Here is a 21,465-nt window from a genome sequence, read left to right on the forward strand (position 1 = left end):
ATTGGAAAGGAGATGTGACTTTTTAAAAATTTTCCCTTTTATTTTTTATAATATTAATACATACTTAAGGAAAAAAACAAGCATGTCCATAAAACAGTATAATAAAAAAGATGATTGTAAATCTACTATGCACAATTTGCTTTTCATTTCAAATATACAACAAAATTATCATGGAAAGTGTTTTTATTTTTTGCCTCCCCTCCCTCCATCCTAGAGATGGTTCCTATTAGACACAAATAGGGGTGTGTACACGTGTGTGAGTGTGTGTGTGTATGTAAAATTATTCTATATATGCTTCTATTTATCAGTTCTTTCTCTGGAAGCAAATAGAATCTTTCTTCATGTGTCCTTTATAGTTAATTTGGATATTTATAATAGTCAAAACAACTTATTCATTCAAAGTTTTTCTTAAAACAATATTGCTATTACTGTATACAATATTATTTTGGTTCTGCTCATTTCGCTATTCATCATTTATGCAAGTCTTTCCATGTTGTTTTAAATTCAATGAGCTCACCATTTCTTATAGCACAGCAGTACTCCATCAAATCATACACCACAACTTGTTCAGCCATTCCCCAACTAATGGGTATCTCTGCAATTTCCAGTTCTTTGCCACCACAAAGAGAGCTACCATAAACATTTTAGAACATATAAGTTCTTTTCCTTTTTCCCTAATCACCTTTGGAAATACACCTAGTAATAGTAATGCTGGGCCAACGGGTGCAGGTAGTCACTTTGAATGCATTAAAATTTATCAGTTTGGCACAGAGAACTGAACATATGAGAATAAGTTTAAAAAATCTGGACTTACTCAGAGTGCCTATATAGTAGTAGGGAGAGATAGTAGCTATCTTCAAGTATCTAAAAATTTATCATGTGGAAGATGGATTTGACTTATTATTCTTGGCCTCCAGAGGCAGAATTAGAAGTGACGGGGGGTGGCGGGGATTGCAGAGGGGCATATTTAATACACCTACTTAAAATTTATATTCAAATTCAGTATTAAAGGATACGACATTTGTAAAGTAAGTATTTTAAGCCACTGGTAAAGACCTTAATTTAGAAAGGCCAAGGACATCCAGTTGTCTTAACTTCTGTCTTACCACTGTACACCAGAGATTCTGGAGGAAAGAGAGAAGCTGACAACTTTGTGCAGTTCTGTCTCACTCAAATCCAATTCACGCAGAAGTCAAGACATCACCCTTGGGATGTCATTGGTCCTCTTTGAGACAGAAAGACAAACAACAACATCCATGATAAGGAGGAAATACAGGAGAAAATAGCTAGTGGGGATGGACATATCAAGCTAGATTTTTTGAGGATATGGGAAACATGCACACATTTATAAGTAGAAGGGAAGCAGTCAAGAACAGGTAGCAAATGAAAAAACAGGTAGGGATAACAGAGGGGACAGCCTGCTGTAGAAGACAGGATGGGATGGGATGGCATAGAATGACTTGAGATGAGATTACTTGTACCCATAAAAGGTGCCTTGGCATAGAGAAGGGCAACCTCTTCGTGTGAAACAAAGGTGAAAGAAGAGACAGAGGCAATTGTATAATAGGATGTGTAAGAGGGAAAGAAAAGGTAGTGTTCTGCAAATGGTCTCAATATTTTAGTGAAATTCACAGAGTGAAACTAAAAATTTCCTATTAACAAAGCAAATATTACTGGAACACACAGGGGTAAGTCGTCACTTTATTTTGAAGTTTCATCTGTTAAACAACCCTAACACAGGTTTACTCTGCATTCAATATTTTGTTTTGAGGTTTGTTTGTTTTTGAGACAAATGGCTAGGAAAGTGTAAACTATATAAGGTTATAATTGTTAAAAATAAATTGAACATTGCAATAATATACAGAATGTAGTACCTACATCCCTGACCAATCTATAAGTATCTATAACTTGATAAAAACCCATTACTTGAAAAAAATAAAAAGGTAACCTAAATTCATAAGTATACTGAATGAGATTTGAGCAATGATTTTGGGACCACTGGTTTCTTATTGTACATGGAATAACTATACTACTTGTTTTACTCCCTGGAATTTGTATATTAGTTACAATCACATGGTATTTCTGAGTTCATACTATGAATAAAATATCAAAGTGTTTTTACCAACAACAAAATAAAGAAGTGTGTGACGTCCATAGGGCAAATGACAAAATATCATCTTCCCCTAAACCCTTAACACTCATAAAATCAAATATTCATCTAGAGACCTTTTTTAACTGACCACTCACCCCAAAACTCATGCCTTATTTGTTCCAGTGAGTATGACTATGTGACCATGGAAGGGGAAGGTATGATTGTTGATTTTTGTTATGTAGTTATATCGTCATATGGTTAATTATTTGCCTTATGTTAATGCATAAATCATAAGCCTTCCAAGTACCCTTCTCTAAATCAATAATACTGCTAATATGGTCATACTTGCCCTATCTATGAGTCATATATTATGGGGAAAATGGTTAAAATAATAAAACACTCCTGGTATATAAGTATTCCAATCACTGTGAGACATTAATGTTACATGTTAAAGAGTTAAATTCCTAAAGCCTAGAATCTGTACCTCAATCCTATCAAGGAGTGAGATCACTTCAATGACTGCTGAAAAAGACTTCATCAGACCACCTCCACTAGCACTACCGTTTAACATCAAGGCTTTCAATTTTATATCAACAGACCCCACTCTCAAAGAATTTCATCTTCCTCTAAATGAAAATGAAACACATTGTGATGGCAAATATAATGTGCTGGTAACCCCTCCTTTGTCCAAGAAGAGACTAAAAACACAGTGCAGACCCTACAGACATTAAAGACATTAAATCACACTGGCTAACCTTAGCAAGTACCAACCAAGTTGTGGGTAAATCCATATCATTCCTTTGTAGACTCTCATAATATCACTTTACCTTGAATTGTTGATATTTATTTTGAAATGTATTATGAATGAAAATGTGATATAGGAATTAAAATGGAGCTAGTAGAATGGAAGAAAAGGAGTTAAAATGTTTTAAAAATAAGATAGGTGCTCTATGAGCACAAATGATGAATGCTTTTGACGTTATTATATACTATACTACACAGTTATGAACAAATAGTGGTGTCCTATTATTAATGTTAACACTATATCATCTATATACCTTGCCCCCTGTGGAACTTAATATGTAAAATGGAATCTCTTAAAACTATTCAGATCTGACTTATGCATTATTTGTAATCTGATTTTCATTCTGGTAAAGGCATTAATGGGAATATTATCAAAACAATTGACCAAAGGGATAATTCCAATAAGCTCCTACAAGGAACACTGTCTAGTACCTCCAAATGTTAACTGAATTGTAATTGCTGCAAAGTTTAGGGTAATTATTATGAAGGCAGTGGTGGGAACCCCCCCAAACCCATTTTTCTGACCATTCTGCTTCTTGCTTTCAACAAAAGCTTTCCACCCAACAGATCATGGACCTAACTATTATATCCCTAAATAATGTGAAATACATATGTACATACATAAAGTATCACGATTCCAGAAAGACTTGTTACTTATATCCAGGATTAAACAGAGTTGAAGAAAGACATGTCAAACCATACCTATAAAAGATCACTTTGTGACTTTCAGACTCAAATCTTACGAAAGTTTAATTCTTTTGATTATATGCTGTTTCTTTCTTTTAAAAGAAACTTTTTTAACAGGCATTTATTGTCTCTCCCTCATACTGTCCCCCATTAAATAAATTAAATTATAAAATAAGTTTAAAAAATAAAACAAATTTTAAAATAAAGTAAAAATAAACAATTAAAAATTAAAAAATAAAACTCATAACAAATATACAAAGTGTAGCAAAATAAATTCTTGTGTTAGTCATATCCAAAAACATATGTCTCATTCTGCATTTTTAAGTCCACCACCTCTTTGGCTAGAGGCAAATGAGGTATTTCATCTTGAGTACTCTGGACTCAAAGTTTATCATTGCATTGATCAAAGTTCTAAAGTCTTTCAAAGTTGCTTTTCTCTATAATATTGTTGTCGTCATAAATTGTTCTCCTAGTTCTACTCACTTCACTCTGCATCAATTCAGAGATCTTCGCAGTTTCCTCCAAAAGTATCCATTTTGTCACTTCTTATGGCACAATAATATTCTATTACATTCACTTGCCACTATGAGTTTAATCATTCCGCAACATGTAGGTAACCCCTTAGTTTCCAAGTTTTGGCTACAAAATAAGCTGATATAAATATTTTTGTATATATGAATCCTTTTCTTCTTTCTCTGATCTCTCTGGGGTATAGGTCTAGTAATAGTATAACTGGGTCAAAGAGTATATCCTTTTGAATATATACTGATAATTATTTGCTTCAGGATGGAATGGACCTTTCCCTATAAGAAAGCAGATACTGTTATAATTACCAGAACTTTTAAAGAAATTTATTCCCAAATCTCATATCCCTCTAGCTCCTATTTTATGGGACTTACTGTAAAAGAAAGCTTCAAGGTTTTGCAGACTCAATAGCATTTCTGCTGCCTATCATATCCTGACTGTTCAGGGGCAACAAAATTGATAACATCGGCTAGTCTTCCAGTTGCCCCATACTAAACATATCTTTGGGCAGCTAGGGGTCCAGCCTGGAGTCGGGAAGACTCATCTTCATGAGTTTAAATACAGCCTCAGACACTTACTAGCTCTGTGGCCTTTGGCAAGTCACTTAACCCTGTTTATCTCAGTTTCCTTATCTATAAAACAAGCAAGAAACAGAAATGGCAAACCACTCCAGTATCTTTTCCAAGAAAATCCTAGATGGGGCCAGGAAGAGTCAGACACAACTGAAACTGAAAATACGTTGAACAACAACATATCTTTAAGTAATAAATGAGACTATTCTGGATTTCTATGAAGCATTAATGTAATGTTGTCTGTTCACCAACAGGTTCTGCCCAAAATGACTTATACCCTACATAATCTCCAACACTGGATCTTCATAAAATGGGGGGGAAATGTCCTTTAGTTCCTTGGAAGCTGCTGTTTTCACAAAAACCATAGTCCACTGCTAAGGCCATGAAGAATGAACTTCAAATGGAAGGAAAAAAAAAAAAGAAACAAAAAAACTCATCCATTCTTAGAATTGTACCCTCTGTCTTGGAAGGAAGGGAAAGAAGGAAGGAAAGAGAGAAGAGAAGAAAGGAAAAGAGGGACGAAGGGAAGAGGAAGGAAGAATGAGAGGAAAGGAAGGAAGGAAGAAAAAAAGGAGGGAGGGACAAAGTAAGGAAAGAAGAGAGAGAAGGAATAATACTCTAGACCAAGATTCTATCATTCCAGTGGTTCTTTTCTCCTCCATTCTCAGGGCCATCTTCCTGATTCTAAAACTTTAACTTCACTATGTCCCACCCCCTCATTAATAAGATTCATGAAAAAATTAAATATCCAACTATCCTATGAAAACAAGGATTTTAATTCCATTTTCTTCCCACACAATAATATATGTAAAACAGGACAGGAAATAATTAATAATTCCTTTCAGAGATCCTTTTGAATCAGGGTGGTCCATTTAATGTAATAGGGCCTTCAACAGGTTTTCTTTTACTGTTTCTCATGAGTAATTTGAGCAAACTGTACATGAAAGGTATAATAATATTATAAGTAATATTTATTAAATTCACAATTAAAATAATGAATATGAATCTCACCTTTACTCAATGTCACCTCTCATTATCTTTTATTGATATGTACATATGCAGTTTTATGGTGCTGTTCATGTAAGGCCATGTCTACGCTAGTCAAAAAGATTCAACAATCTTGTGCAATATCACAGTACCATCAATCCACACAACTGCTGCACGAGGTCTTATAGAATCTTATAATACACCAGCTATTACTGCAAGGTTAAAATTAAACTAACTTGAAATGATTATATAGAGCCCACCCTTTTACCACAGGGCTGAACACAATAAGCAATTAGTCCCTTCACTAACTCCACCTACTTTTAATAGAAAATACATATGACCTTTGGCACAGCTGGTGGAAGGAAAGAAAAAAGTCAATCTCCTCTCAAGAGAACCCACTAAGAAAAAAAGAGATTTGACATTCTCAAGGTAAGATGAATATCAATTTCATATAAATTAAATTGCCTGTTGGAATGAACTATGTAAAAATTTAAATCCATATCCCCTAGGAAGGTAAACAAGTTATTCAGTAGACACTAAAACTGTGCTACAGTTTTAAAACAGTAAAGCTTACTTTTGCTCTTCACATCACATACCTATAATTCAAATCAGGCTTTCTTGTCTTTTCAAAAGTAAAACTGTAATAGGATGGCACAGTAGAAAGAACACCAGACTTAGGGTCTAGTCTAGGGGGTCTGGGTGTAAATTCTACCTCTGACATTTAGTTGTGCTATCACAGACAAATAGTGTAATTCAATACAATTTTTTAAAAATATGTTAAGAATCTACCATGTGCAAAGCACTCTTACATTCTAATAGGGGAAGACAAAATATAAATGGAGTGGGAAGTGGGGAAAGGAGAAAGGAAGTGCTGAGGTGGACCAGTCAGAAGAGAGAATTATCTGCCACTAAAGTGAGCGTAGCAGATAACCCACATGAAATAGCAATTTGGGCCAGAGACTCACCAATCAGGAAAGCAGACACCAGGGGAGAAGCAACACAAGGCTACTAGTGAGAAGGAGCAGTCCAGAGAGTGAATTGAGTTGGGAACTTTAGACCACTGGATCCTACCTATCCTTTCTTTTGTATCTTTTGAAATCTGCTCTCACAAAATCTAGGAAACACAGCACAATGTGCCTAGCATTCTTCTTCATCATGACTCCTAAGAGGAAACAGGGATTTGTCTCCAAAATTTCCATTTCTATTTCAGCAACCAGTTTCTGCTTATTGGTCAAAGAATTTTTTCTTCAATAGTAAATATACAAATGAATTTATATATGTACCAATGTATAACAAACAGCAAATGAGAGTTTTCTATTCACCATAGCAGAGATACTCCTCAGCTACATAATACAAGCATCCCTGACGGGGCTTCCTGATATTAAGGACTGTTAAGGGATCCCCTGAACTTGTTTCTTTGAGTTGCCATATTTTCTTAGAACATGCAGGAGGCCCTGAATGTATCAAAGATGAAACCCACCCATCCACCCCCAGATGACATAATTTGTTGTTTGCATCTCAAGCTGGACTCCCTGTGTGTCCTTGGGAGTTAAGACAGGAGCCAGACAGTCTGAACTAGGCTTGTGCAACTGAGACCCTCATAGATAAGTAGACCATCATATCATCATAGTCTAGCAGTTCCCAAAGCAAAAGAATGTGGCTTTTGCCATCGCCTTGCTCCTCTCCTGTAGGAGGGGTTTTGTCCTTTTCCCATCTATCTTGCACCTTTCCCTCCCATGCCACACCACATTAGGTAGAGATTTCTGGTATCCCCTCCTTCCATTGTCCTGTTACAAAAAAGAAAACTTCTGTATGGACTGTTAACTCTTTCTCTCACAATAAGCCTAGTTTTCACATAAGTTTCGTGAAGTTGTAACGGACTATTGACATTGGCACCTGGGAATACTTAATCTCTCTGAGACTCATCTGGAAAATGTGAAAAATAATACCGTATTATCTACTTCACAGGGCTATTATAAAGATCAAAGGAGGTAAAGCATATAAAGTACTTTCCAAACTTTAAAGGTTGGACAGCTCTTGTGAGTATTACTCATGTAGACTGTGAGTTTGTCAATACATTTCTAAATAGAATTACATAAAGTAAAAAATAATGGCTGAAACTCAAGGACCATAACCTCTCTCTCTATTATTTGATACTCTTCATAGATTTTGAAACTTTGTTTTCATTTGTTTCTCACTACCACTAGCAACTGTATTCTGATTTACTCAAAGAGCTGAGTTAAACATTAAGGAAATCATTAAGCCAATAAATACCATAAACAAGATTAAAATGGGAATGCTTGCCTATCTAAAAAAATCAAAATATATTTAAATGTTTTATAAATACTCATTTATGTAAATACAGTAAAAACTTTGGCTAGAACTGGTAATCAAATATGCTAATGTCATTTTAAAAGAATACTTGAAAATCTAAGTTTGGGCTACTTGGTTTTTGGTTTTTTTTGATCCAGATCTCTAAGTTCATCCATATGGTGACCTATCAATATGGAAACTCCTTCCACTTATCTTAAAAGGCAATATATCAGTAATTTAGAGAGGAGCTTGGAACACTGAGAAATAAAGTTACTCAGTGGTGGTCATATAGCCAAGGAAAAAGCAAGACTTTAAATCAGGTCTTTCAGACAAGGCCAACTGCCTTTATAGAGGCATGCTACCTGTCTCTCATCTACCATTTATACTGAAAAGCCATAACAATGAATTTTCATATCAGGAGTCTATAATTTGAATGGGACTTCATCCTAGGAAGTCAACACTTGTAAGTTTATATTCTATTTTTTTCACATTACCTTTTCTTCATTCTAAATGAATTAAACTGCTTGTTGGAAAGAACTATATAAAAACTTAAATCCACATTTTCTTACTGGGTAAACAATTTATTTGCTCAACGCTAAAAACTATGCTACTGCTTTAAAATAACAAAGTTTATTTTTGTTCTTCACATCACATACCTTGTTTTCTTGTTTTTCAAAAGTAAGATGACAGAGTAGAAAGAATGCTAGGCTTGAAGTCTATTCTAGGAGTCTGGGTTTGAATCATACTTCCAACAATGAGTTGTTGCTGTTTCCAACCCCATTCTTTCCTAGGACTCTCTGCCAGTAGTAGTCTGAGCCCATCTAGCATTAAAGTCTCCCCGAATTATAAGCTTGTCCTCTTCTGACACACTGATGATAAGTGTCTCCAGGTCTTCATAAAATTTTTCTTTGACCTCATCAGGGTTTGTCACGGTGGGAGTATAGGCACTGATGATGGTGGCATGACATTTTCCTGCAAGTAGGAATTGCATTGTCATTCACTCCTTTTGGTAGGCATACAAGCTTGTTGACTAGATTAGTTTTGATTGCAAAACCTGTTATGTAGTTTCTACTTTGTTCTCAAAAAGGACCATGACATCAGGGAGATGATGGCATGACTTGCAGTTGACTTTGATTTGAGTGAGGGAGAGCTGTACCAACCTCACTTTCTCCTTCAGAGTCATCTGGGTCCAGTGGTCAAATAATAATCAGGCTGACTGGAGATGGCCCAGGATGCAGTGGGAGACCTTGGTTCTTTTAAGATAAGGTCTTTTCAAGTTCTCATTTTGAGTGAGGCAATTCTCATTTACTGAATAAGCCTCTTTAAGTAAAGTGAACCATGGCAATGTATCCAAGATTAAGAGGAAAGCAGAAAAATAGGAAAGAACTTTTACAACGAGTGTCTCTGATGAAGGCCTCATTTCTAAAATATACAGGAAAGTGAGTGAAATTTATAAGAATACAGTTCATTCCCCAATTGATAAATGGTCAAAGGATATGAACAGGCAGTTTTCAGAGGAAGAAACTAAAGCTATCTACAGTCATATGAAAAAATGTTTTAAATCACTATTGATTAGAGAAACGTAAATCAAAATGATTCTTAGGTACCACATCACACCTATCAGATTGGCCAACGTGACAAAACAGGAAAATGATAAATGTTGGATATGTGGGAAAATTGGAACACTAATGCATTGTTGGTGGAGTTGTGAACTAATCCAACCATTCTGGAGAGCAATTGAAACTATGCCCAAAGGGCAATAAAATTGTGCGTATCCTTAGACCCAGCAATACCACTTCTAGGGCTATATCCCAAAGAGATCATACAAATGGGAAAAGGACCCACATGTACAAAAATATTCATAGCAGCTCTTTTTGTGGTGGCAAAGAATTGGAAATTGAGGGGATGCCCATCAACAGGAGAATGGCTGAACAAGTTGTGGCATATTAATGTCATGGTGCTAATGTGCTATAAGGAATGATGAGGGCGGAGCCAAGATGGCTGAGTAAAAGCAGTGACTTGCTTGAGTTCTCCCCCAAACCCCTCCAAATACCTGAAAAAAATGGCTCTAAACAAATTCTAAAGCAGCAGAAGCCACAAAAAGACAGAGTGAAACATATTTCTAGCCCAAGACAACCTGGATGGGTTAGGAGAAAGGTCTTTTGCGCCTGGGTAGGAGAGGAATGCAGTTCAGTGTGGGCACCCAGGCAAAATAGGCCTCAGTGAACCAGGAGCAGGTCTCAGAGGACTGAATGACGGACAGCTGTGGCAGTTTCCAGACTTCTCAACCCACAAACACCATAGACAACTTACAAGGTCAGTAGGAAAAGTCTGTGACTGCGGTGAGAGAGAAGCATGGTCCCAGCCCAAGCCCCAGCTGCAGCCCCCGGGTGGCGGCTGCTTCTGGAGCTTCTGGACCACAGAATGAGGGGGAATTGAGTGGCTGATCAGAGGGGGATTGCAGGGAACTGCTGGTGCTGAGGCAGTATTCTCTTGCTTTGCCTGTGCTTGGATCTGGGTCACAGTTCTGAGTGGTGATTCTGGGGCAAGAAGGAACACTGGCGTGGTGGAGCTTGTAGTGGTGGTGCAATCAGACCATAAAATCTTTCTTTGGTAACAAAGTAGATCAAAACATACAACCAGAAAAAGACAACAAAGTCAAAGCTCCTACATCCAAAGACTCCAAGAAAAATAGGAATCAGTCCCAGGCCATGGAATAGCTCAAAAAGGATTTTGAGAAGCAAGGAAGAGAATTAGAGGAAAAACTGGGAAGAGAAATGAGAGTGATGCAAGATAATCATGAAAAACAAGTCAACAGCTTGCTAAAGGAGACCCAAAAAAAAAAAAAACTGAAGAAAATAACACCTTAGAAAACAGCCTAACCCAAGTGGCAAAAGAAGTCCAAAAAGCCAATGAGGAGAATAATGCCTTAAAAAGCAAAATTGGCCAAATAAAAAAGAAAGTCCAAAAGCTTACTGAAGAAAATACTTCCTTAAAAATCAGAATGGAACAATTAGAAGCTTGGGACTTTATGAGAAATCAAGACACTATAAAACAAATCCAAAAGAATAAAAAATTAGAAAACAATGTGAAATATCTCATTGGAAAAACAACAGACCTGGAAAATAGATCCAGGAGAGATAATTTGGACTATCTGAAAGCCATGATCAAAAAAAGAGCCTAGACATCATCTTTCAAGAAATTATCAAGGAAAATTGCCCTGATATTTTAGAACCACAGGGTAAAATATAAATTGAAAGAATCTATCAATCATCTCCTGAAAGACATCCCCAAAGGAAAACTCCTAGGAACATTGTAGCCAAATTCCAGAGTTCCCAGGTCAAGGAGAAAATATTACAAGCAGCCAGAAAGAAACAATTCAAGCATTGTGGAAACACAATCAGGGTAACACAAGATTTAGCAGCTTCTACATTAATGGACTGGAGGGCTTGGAATATAATATTCCAGAGGGCAAAGGAGATAGGATTATAGCCAAGAATCACCTACCCAGCAAAACTGAGTATAATCCTTCAGGGGGAAAAAATGGACATTCAGTAAAATAGAAGACTTTCAAACATTCTTGATGAAAAGACCAGAGCTGAACAGAAAATTTGACTTTAAATATAAGACTTAAGTGAAACATGAAGAGGTAAACAGGAAAGAGAAATCATAAGAGACTTATTAAGGCTGAACTGTTTACATTCCTGCATGGAAAGATGAAATTTGTAACTCATGAGACCTTTGTCAGTATTAGGGTAGTTGGAGGGAAAAAATTATATGTATGTATATATAGATATAGATATAGATATAGATAGATAGATAGAGGGCACAGGGTGAGTTGAAGATGAAGGGGTGATATCTAGAGAATAAAATGAAGGGGTGAGGATTATACTGGGAGAAAGAGAAAGAGAGAGTTAGAATGGGGTAAATTATCTCACATAAAACAGACAAGAAATGGCTGTCACAGTGGAAGGGAAATGGGGGAAGGTGAGAGGGAATGAGTGAATCTTATTCTCATCAGATTTGGCTTAAGGAGGGAATAATATACACGCTCAATTGGTTATGGAAATCTATCTTTACCCTACAGGAAAATGGGGAGGAAAGGGGACAAGCAAGCGAGCAGGGGGATGATAGAGGGGAGGGGGTAATCAGAAACAAACACTTCTAAGGAGGGACAGGGTCAAAAGAGAGAATAGAATAAATGGTGGGGATAGGATTAAGGGAAATATACTTAGTTTTTCACAACATGACTACTATGGAAGTGTTTTGCATGACTACACATGTATAATCTGTATCAAGTTGCTTGCCTTCTCAAGAAGGGTGTGTGGAGAGGGAGGAAGGAAGAAAATTTGGAACCCAAAGTTTTAAAAACAAATGTTAAAAATTGTTTTCACATGCAACTGGGAAATAAGATATATAGGCAATGGGGTATAGAAATCTATCCTGCCCTACAGGAAAATTGAAGGGGAAGGGGATAAGAGAAGGGGAGGAGAGATAGAAGGGAGGTCAGATTAGGGAAAGGGGTATTCAGAATGCATGCCATCTTGGGGTGGGGGGAGGGACGAGATGGGGAGAAAATTTGGAACTCAAAATCTTGTGGAAGTGAATGCTGAAAAGTAAAAATAAATTAATTAATTTAAAAAAAATTAAAAAAGAAAAGGACAAAAACTGACTGAAGAAAATAATTCATTAAAAAATACAATTCGCCAAAATTGAAAATAAAATCCACTGCAGAAAACAATTCCTTAAAAAGTAGAATAGGCCAAATGGAAAAGGAGATACAAAAGCTAACTGAAAAAAATAATTCCTTTAAAATTAGAATTGGGCAAGTGCAAGCCAATGACTCCATGAGACACCAAGAATCCGTCAAACAAAATCAAAAATAATGAAAAAATACAAGAAAATGTAAAATATCTCATTGGAAAAACAACCGACCTGGAAAATAGGTCCAGGTGAGATAATTTAAGAATTACTGGACTACCTGAAAGCCATGATCAAAAAAAGAACCTGGATAGCATCATTCAAGAAATTATCAAGGAAAACTGCCCTGATATCCTAGAACCAGAAGGTAAAAGTCATTGAAAGGATCAACTAATCACCTCCTGAAAGAGATCCCAAAATAAAAACTCCAAGGAATATTATGGCCAAATTCCATAATTATCAGGTGAAGGAGAAAATATTGCAAGCAGTCAGAAAGAAACAATTAAAATATCGTGGAGCCACAGTCAGAATTACACAGCTTCTACTTTAAAGGATTAGAGGGCTTGGAATATGATATTCTGGAAAGCAAAGGAGGTCGGACTACAACCAAAAATCAACTACCCAGAAAAATTGAGCATAATCTTTCAGAGGAAAAGATGGATATTCAATGAAAGGTGGGGCTTTCAATCATTCCTGATGAAAAGACCAGAGCTGAACTGAAAATCTGATCTTCAAATACAAAACTCAAGACAAGCGTAAAAAGGTAAACAGGAAAGAAAAAAAAAATGTTACTCAACAAGGTTAAACTGTTTATATCCCTATAAGGGAAGATGATAGATGTAACTCTTGGGAACTGTATCTTTATTAGGGAAATTAGAAGGAGTATACATAGACAGGGGTATAAGTTGATTTTGACATGATGACATAAAATATTATAAGGTGAAAAAAAGGATTATGCTGGGAGAAGAGGAAAGGAGAGGCAAAATAGGGTAAATTATACCACATGAAGAGGCACAAAAAGACCTATTACAGTAGAGAGAAAGAAGGGAGGGAGGTGAGCTTTGTTTAAACCTTACATGAGATTTGGCTCAGAGAGGAAATAACATACTTTATCTTACCCTATAGGGAAGTAGGAGTAGAAAGGAGAAAGAAAAGGGAGGTAGGTGGATGGAAGGGAGGGCAGAAGGGAGGGCAGATTGAGGGAGGCAGTGGTCAGAAGAAAAACAATGGTGAGAAAGGAAAGGGTGAAAAAGAGAGAAAAGTATAAAGGGAGGGGATTAGGAGGAGGGGATTATGATGGAAAGAAATACACAATAATCATAAGTAAATGTGAGTGGGATGAACTATCCCATAAAACAGAAGTGCATAACAGAATGGATTAAAAACCAGAATCCTACAATATTGTTTACAAGAAACACATCTGAAGCAGTGAGATACACAAAGAGTAAAGGTAAAAGGCTGTAGCAGAATATATTATGCTTCAACTGAAGTTAAAAAAAAAAAAGCAATCCTGATCTCAGACAAAGCAAAAGCAAAAATAGATTTAATTTAAAAGACAAGGAAGGAAACTACATCTTACTAAAAGGTACCATAGACAATGAAGTAATAGCAATACTAAATATATATGCACCAATGGTCTAGCTTTCAAACTCTTAGAGAAGGAGTTAAGTGAGTTACAGGAAGAAATAGGGAGCAAAACTATACTAGTCAGGGACCTCAACCTCTCCCTCTAAGAACCAGATAAATCTAACCACAAAATAAACATGAAAGAAGTTAAGGAGATGAATAGGATTTTAGAAAATTTAGATATCACAGACCTCTGGAGAAAACTGAATGGAGATAGAAAGGAATATGCCTTTTTCTCATTGGTAGAGTATTCTCAAGGTATTCAGGGAAGACTAGTATCTCTGGTGTGAAGGCTGCCTAGTCCTTTATAGGGTTGCTTTTCACCTTTGGTGTCCACCAAAGATGGAACACATCTAACTCTCAGCAAAGACTCTTAGAAGCTGTAGCATGCAAGCGGCCACGCTCTGGTAAACCATTTGGGCAGATGGGCTAAACTAGCTTAAGGGTAACCAAGGGGTCTCAATCCCTTTGGTGAATTAGAGGCATGTCTACCCCAAGCATGTGAAGACTTCCCCGGGTGGAATGGGTGAATAAGAAAAATCTGCCCCAACAGCCACGAAGGCAGCTGAAGCAGGCGCTATGGAGCACTTACAGCTTGGTTACACATCAAAGACACCAAGGTTATCTACTGCATCTTGAGCCATCACCAGTGGTCTTGATTCTGTCCTGCCACCGGACTGTGATGACTCTGGAGGATAGTGGGGTCGACAACTTAATGTATCTCTGCTTCACTTAAATCCAACTTACACACTAATCAAAAGACCTTTTTCTCAGTAGTACATGTCACCTCCACAAAAAATGACCATATATCAGGGCATAAAAATCTCACCATCAAATGAGGAATGGCAGAAATGGTAAATGCATCCTTTTCCGATCATAATATGATGAAAATTACATGTAATAAAGGATCATGGAAACAGACTAAAAACTAATTGGAAACTAAATAATCTAATCCTAAAGAATGAGTGAGTCAAGCAACAAATCATAGAAACAATAAATAACTTCATCCAAGACAATGACAATAACAAGACAACATACCAAACTTATGGGATGCAGCCAAAGCAGTTCTTAGGGGAAATTTTATATGTCTAAATGCTTACATCAATAAAACAGAGAAAGAGGAAATCAATGAATTGGCTATCCAACTAAAAAAGCTAGAAAAAGAACAAATTAAAAATCTCCATTTAAATACCAAATTAGAAATTCTGAAAATCAAAGAAGAGACTAATAGAATTGAAAGTAAGAAAACTATTGAACTAACAAATAAAACTAAAAGCTAGTTTTATGAAAAAAACTAATAAAATAGATAAACCTTCAGTTAATTTGATTTTTAAAAAAGGAGAAAACCAAATTACCAGCATAAAAAATTAAAAGGGTGAATTCATCATCAATGAAGAGGAAATTAAAGCAATAATTAGTAGTTATTTTGCCCAAATGTATGCCAATAAATCTGACAATCTAAGTGAAATGGATGAATACTTACAGAAATACAAATTGTCCAGGTTAACAGAAAAGGAAATACAATACTTAACCCCATTTTAGAAAAAGAAATTTAACAAGCTATTAATGAACTCTCTAAGAAAAAATTTCTAGAACCAGATGGATTTACAAGTGAATTTTACCAAACATTTAAAGAACAATTAATTCTAATACTATATAAACTATTTGGAAAAATAGGCAAAGGAGTCCTACAAAATTCTTTTTATAACACACATATGGTGCTGATACCTAAACCAGGAAGAATCAAAACAGTGAAAGAAAATGTTAGACCAATTTCCTTAATGAATATTGATATAAAAGTTTTAAATAAAATACTAGCAAAGAGATTACATCAATTTATCACCAGGATAATTCACTACAATCAGGTGGGATTTATACCAGAAACGCAGAGCTGGTTCAATATTAGGAAAACTATCAGCAAAATCGATCATACCAATAACGAAACTAACAGAAATCATATGATTATCTCAATAGATGCAGAAAAAGCTTTCAAAAGAATACAGCACTAGGAGGTAGCTAGGTGGCGAAGCGGATAGAGAACCGGCTTTGGATTCAGGAGTACCTGAGTTCAAATTCAGCCTCAGACACATAACACTTACTAGCTGTGTGATCCTAGGCAAGTCACTTAACTCCACTGCCTAGCAAAAAAAAAAAGAGAGAGAGAGAAAGAAAGAGAGAGAGAATACAGCACTCATTCCTATTAAAAACACTAGACGGCATACGAATAAATGGAGTTTACTTTAAAATGATAAATACTATCTATCTAAAACCATCAGAAAACATTATATGTAAAGGAGATAAGCTAGAAGCTTCTTTCCCAATAAGATCAGGGGTGAAATAAGGATGTCCATTATCACCACTATCATTCAACATGTACTAGAAATGTTAGCTTTAGCAATGAGAAGAAAAAGAAATTGAAGGAATTAGATTTGGCAATGAGGAAACAAAAATATCATTCTTTGCAGATGGTATGATGGTATACTTAAAGAATCAACTAAAAATAATTAACAACCTTAGCATTGTTGCAGGATATAAAATAAATCATCAGCATTTCTATATTACTAACAAAGTTCAGCAGCAAGAGATAGAAAGAGAAATTCCATTTAAAATAACTGTAGACAATATAAAATATTTAGGAATCTGCCTGCCAAGACAAACCCAGGAAATGTATGAACCCAATTATAAAACACTTTTCACACAAAATCAGATCTAAATAATTGGAAAAATATCAATTGCTCATGAGTAGGCCAAGCTAATATAATAAAAAAATGGTGATCTTAACTGATTTATTTATTCTGTGCCATGACAATCTAACTACCAAAAAAGTATGTTATACAGCTAGAAAAAAAAATTACAAAATTCATCTGGAAGAACAAAAGGTCCAGAATATCAAGGGAACTAATGAAAAAAAAATGCAAAGGAAGGTTTCCTAGCGGTACCAGATCTCAAACTATATTAAAAAGTGGCAATCATCAAAACTATTTGGTACTGGCTAAGAAATAGAGTGGTGGATCTGTGAAACAGGTTAACCCAAAGGCTCCAGCTTCTGGGATAAGAACTCAAAGTTTAACAAAACCTGCTGGGAAAACTGGAAAATAGAATGGCAGAAACTAGACACAGACCAACAACTTACACTGTATACCAAGAAAAGGTCAAAATGGGTACATGATTTAAACCTAAAGTGTGTACCATAAGCAAAGTAGGAGAACAAGGAATAGTTAACCTGTCAGATCTATGGAGAAGGGAAGAATTTATGACCAAACAGTAGTAGATAGAGAACATTATGAGATGCAAAATGGATAATTTTGATTATATTAAATTAAAAAGGTTCTGCACAAAGTCAGTGCAACCAAGATTAGAAGGAAAGCAGAAAACTGGAAAACAATTTTTACTGCCAATGTTTTTGATAAAGGCCTCATTTCTAAAATATATAGAGAAGTCAAATTTTTAAGAATATAAGTCATTCTCCAATTGATAAGTGGTCAAATATATGAAGAGTCAGTTTTTAGAGGAAGAAATTAAAGTTATCTAAAGTCATAGAAAAAATGCTCCTAAATCTAATATTATTGTCTAGAAAAATGTAAATTAAAACAACGTTGAAGCATCACCTTATACCTATCATATTGGCTAATATGACAGAAAAGGAAAATCATAAATGTTGGAGAAGATGTGTGAAAATTGAGACACTAATGCATTTTTGGTGGCGTTGTGAACTAGAGAACAATTTGGAACTATGGCCAAAGGGCTATAAAACTGTGCATACCCTTTGATTCACCACTACCACTACTAGGTCTATAATCCCAAAGAGATAATTTTAAAAAAGGGAAAAGGACCAACACGTACAAAAATATTTATAGCAGCTCTTTTTGTGGTGGCAAAGAATTAGAAAATGAGGGGATGCCCATCAACTGGGGAATGGCTCCACAAGTTGGAGTATAGGAATGTAATGAAATACTCTTGTGCTATAAGAAATGATGAGCAGGCAGATTTCAGAAAAACCCAGGAAGACTTACATGAACTGATGCTGAGTAAAGTGAGCAGACCCAGGAAAACATTGTACACAGTAACAATCTTTGTTACAATCAAAGTAACAATCATCACTGTGTGATGATCAGCTTTGATAGACTTAGCTCTTCTCAGTAATACAATGATGTAAGATAGTTCCAAAAGACTCATGATGGAAAATGATATCCAGAGAAAGAAAGATCTGAAAGCATTCTATTTTCACTTTTTCTGGTTTTTGCTGGGGTTTTTTTTTTTTTGTGGTTTTTCCTTTTTGTTCTGATTCTTCTTTCACATGTGTGAAATATTTTTCATATGATTGTACATGTATAACCTATATCATATTGCTTGCCCTCTTGAGGAGGAGGGGAGCCAAGGAAGGGAGGTAGAAAAAATCTGGAACTCAAAATTTTTATTATAAAAGTGAATGTTGAAAACTATCTTTATATGTAGTTGGAAAAAAAATACTATTAACTGGGGGAAAAGTTTTAAAAAGAGATTTTTAAGAAAAACCTAAACACTATATTATGACCAAGCTCAGTCCTAAAGAAGTGATGAGAAAATGTCTATGTATACCCCTTCTAACTGCCCTAATAAAGACACAGTTCTCAAGAGTTACATTCATTCATTCATTCATTTATTTTAGGCAATTGGGATTAAGTGACTTGCCCGGGGTCACATAGCTAGTAAGTGTCAAGTGTTTAGTCTGAGGCCGGATTTGAACTCAGGTGTTTCTGACTTCACGGCCAGTGCTCTATCCACTGCACCACCTAGCTGTCCCGAGAGTTACATTTATATGGTGCTTTAAGGATTACAAAGAACTTTACATATGTTATCTCAACAGGATATAAGGATATGGATATATATGGATATAAAGATACAAGGAACCAATTTAAATTTATAAGAACAAGATCCATTCACAAAAAGACAAATGGCCAAAGACTATACAGTCAATTTTCAAAGGAAGAAATTAGTAATAATTAGAGAAATTAAAATTAAATAATTCTAAGATCCATGAGACACTCAACAATTCCAAAGTTCCCTGGTGCCAGTTCCTGGCACATAGTAGGTACTACATAAATGTTATATAAATGCTTATTCCTTTCCCCTTTTCTCCAAATATGTATATCACAATCTATCCATGCCCACCCATCCTGGGGGACTCTTGTTTAAGCCCTCCCCTACATTCATTTATCCCAGTGGATTCATCAACGTGCTGGAGGCTTTCCCTGATTTATCTTGACAACAAGAGGACACCAGTGGAGCACTAACCACTCACCATCCCTTGTTCTTACCATGTGACCACCCCATCTTCTCTTCCATCCATAACGTTCCTATTCTTCTTCAGAATCTCCCACAGGTTATATACTGCAGTCTGCACACACCAATCATTTACCTCTCTGCTGCATTCTGTGTGATACTTATTTTTTATTCTTCAAGGTATACCAAGGGTTACAAAATGTCAATGCTGGTATTAAAAAGACAGGCCTTTTGCTTTCATGGAAACTTGAAATCATTACAGAAGCTTTGAAATTTCCCAAAGACAGGGGCAGCTAGGTGACACAGTAGATAGATTCAGGAAGACCTGAGTTCAAATCCAGCCTCAGACACATAACACTTACTAGCTGTGTGACCCTGGGCAAGTCACTTAACCTCACTGCCTAACCAAAAAAAAAGAAAAAAAGAAAAAGAAATTTCCCAAAGGCAATTCAATCTATTCTCTTTCTCCTGTTCAACTTTACACAAAATCCCATTTCTATTATGTCACTACATCAGGGCGATATCAGCTACTTCATGGTAATGCCAACAAAGCATGAGCTCTGGCAGGTTTTACCATACTGGAAAGACTTCAAGTGTAACCCTGGCAACAGACAAATTCTGTTTTACAAGGACCAACCTAGTTAAGTATTGAAAGGCACGTCACTAGTACAATGGCCACGCAGTGAGAATTTTTTTTTTTGGAAATGGCAATCCATGGAAAAAACTAAAAAATGACCTTCAGTCCTTTAATCATAGTAATGCCATCATCCTACACATTCTCAAAATCTTACATGCACCACCACACAGGCATTTTAGTATATTGAGAAAAGCACTGGTCCTACTGTTCTTAAAAGGCCTAGATTTGGATCTCAATTCACACTAAACTTGGGCAAGGGATTTAGACTTTCTAGAATTCATCTGTAAAATGAGGAAAATGGACGAATCTCTAATAACATGTCCAGCTCTAAATCTTGATATCCAAAATCAAGTGTTTATGTTGGGCAAATTCTAATTTATCTAAGCAAGTTACTTTTTCTAAATTACATAAAATGAGGAAAAAAACAATATGAAGGGACAATATAGGATAACAGATTTAGACTTAGAAGGGACCTTAAAAGTTCACTGAACCCAGCCTCCTCCTTTTACAGATGGGAAACTGAAGCCAGAGGGATAAGTTACTTGTTCAGGGTCACACAGATAGTAAGTATCTTAAGTGGTATTCAAACTCAAGTCCAGCACTGTAGCCATAGACACTATGATGCATTTCCCATTTTCCTTTGTCTAAAATGATAAATACACACACAAAAAAAGGTTTATTAATTTTGAATTGACTTCTCAAAGCTCTTCTTTTTTTCCTTTAAAAAAGGAAAAAATATGTTATAACTTTTCATCACTTTCTACTGCTGTTATGTTTATTCCACTTGGCTTATACTGTTGCCAAGAAACAAGTTCATCATAGAATTTCTCAGCCTACAACTACAAACTCCTGGCTTGCATCAAAGACATCAAACTTTGTAACTAGGGAAATTCTTTGCTACAGGTGACACCATATGGGAGCTATCCCTATCTGTAGAACTGGCTCTATTTTCAAAACAGGTGCAAGATAACTTTGCACAAAACAGAAGGTACATCTAGCAAATGGAATAAATTGGTGTCTGGCTCACAAGCGGCAAGGAATATTCAATGAAGGTAGCTGTCAAGACCTATCAGCTTACTCAATTAAACATTCTGCCTTTTGCCCTAAGCCTTTCAGATGAAATGTCAGCCCACCCCAAAGACTTCAAACTTGTTTCCAAAGGCCACCATCCAACTGCAGGCTGAATAAATATTTGGAAAGGAAGGTAGGATCTTTATCTGCATAGTTGAGAGGGGGAAGGGAAAAAAAAAGAAAAGGAG

At 35.9% G+C, this 21,465-nt stretch overlaps 1 protein-coding gene across 3 annotated transcripts in view; it reads right to left on the bottom strand.

The window, feature by feature from the left end:
- CCDC91 (coiled-coil domain containing 91) overlaps positions 1–21,465 on the bottom strand; it is a 475,330-nt gene that overhangs the window by 452,947 nt on the left and 918 nt on the right. Inside the window, exon 2 of one of the 3 annotated variants that reach the window (XM_027844381.1) lies at positions 8,637–8,952. The exons of the other annotated variants lie outside the window; for them this stretch is intronic. The gene's annotated coding sequence lies outside the window, so the exon portion shown is untranslated. The remainder of the gene's footprint in view (positions 1–8,636; positions 8,953–21,465) is intronic. 3 annotated transcript variants of the gene reach the window in all.

The sequence above is a fragment of the Vombatus ursinus genome, unplaced genomic scaffold, assembly GCF_900497805.2.
Source record: "Vombatus ursinus unplaced genomic scaffold, bare-nosed wombat genome assembly UNPS02014941.1, whole genome shotgun sequence".
Taxonomy (NCBI): Eukaryota; Metazoa; Chordata; class Mammalia; order Diprotodontia; family Vombatidae; genus Vombatus; species Vombatus ursinus.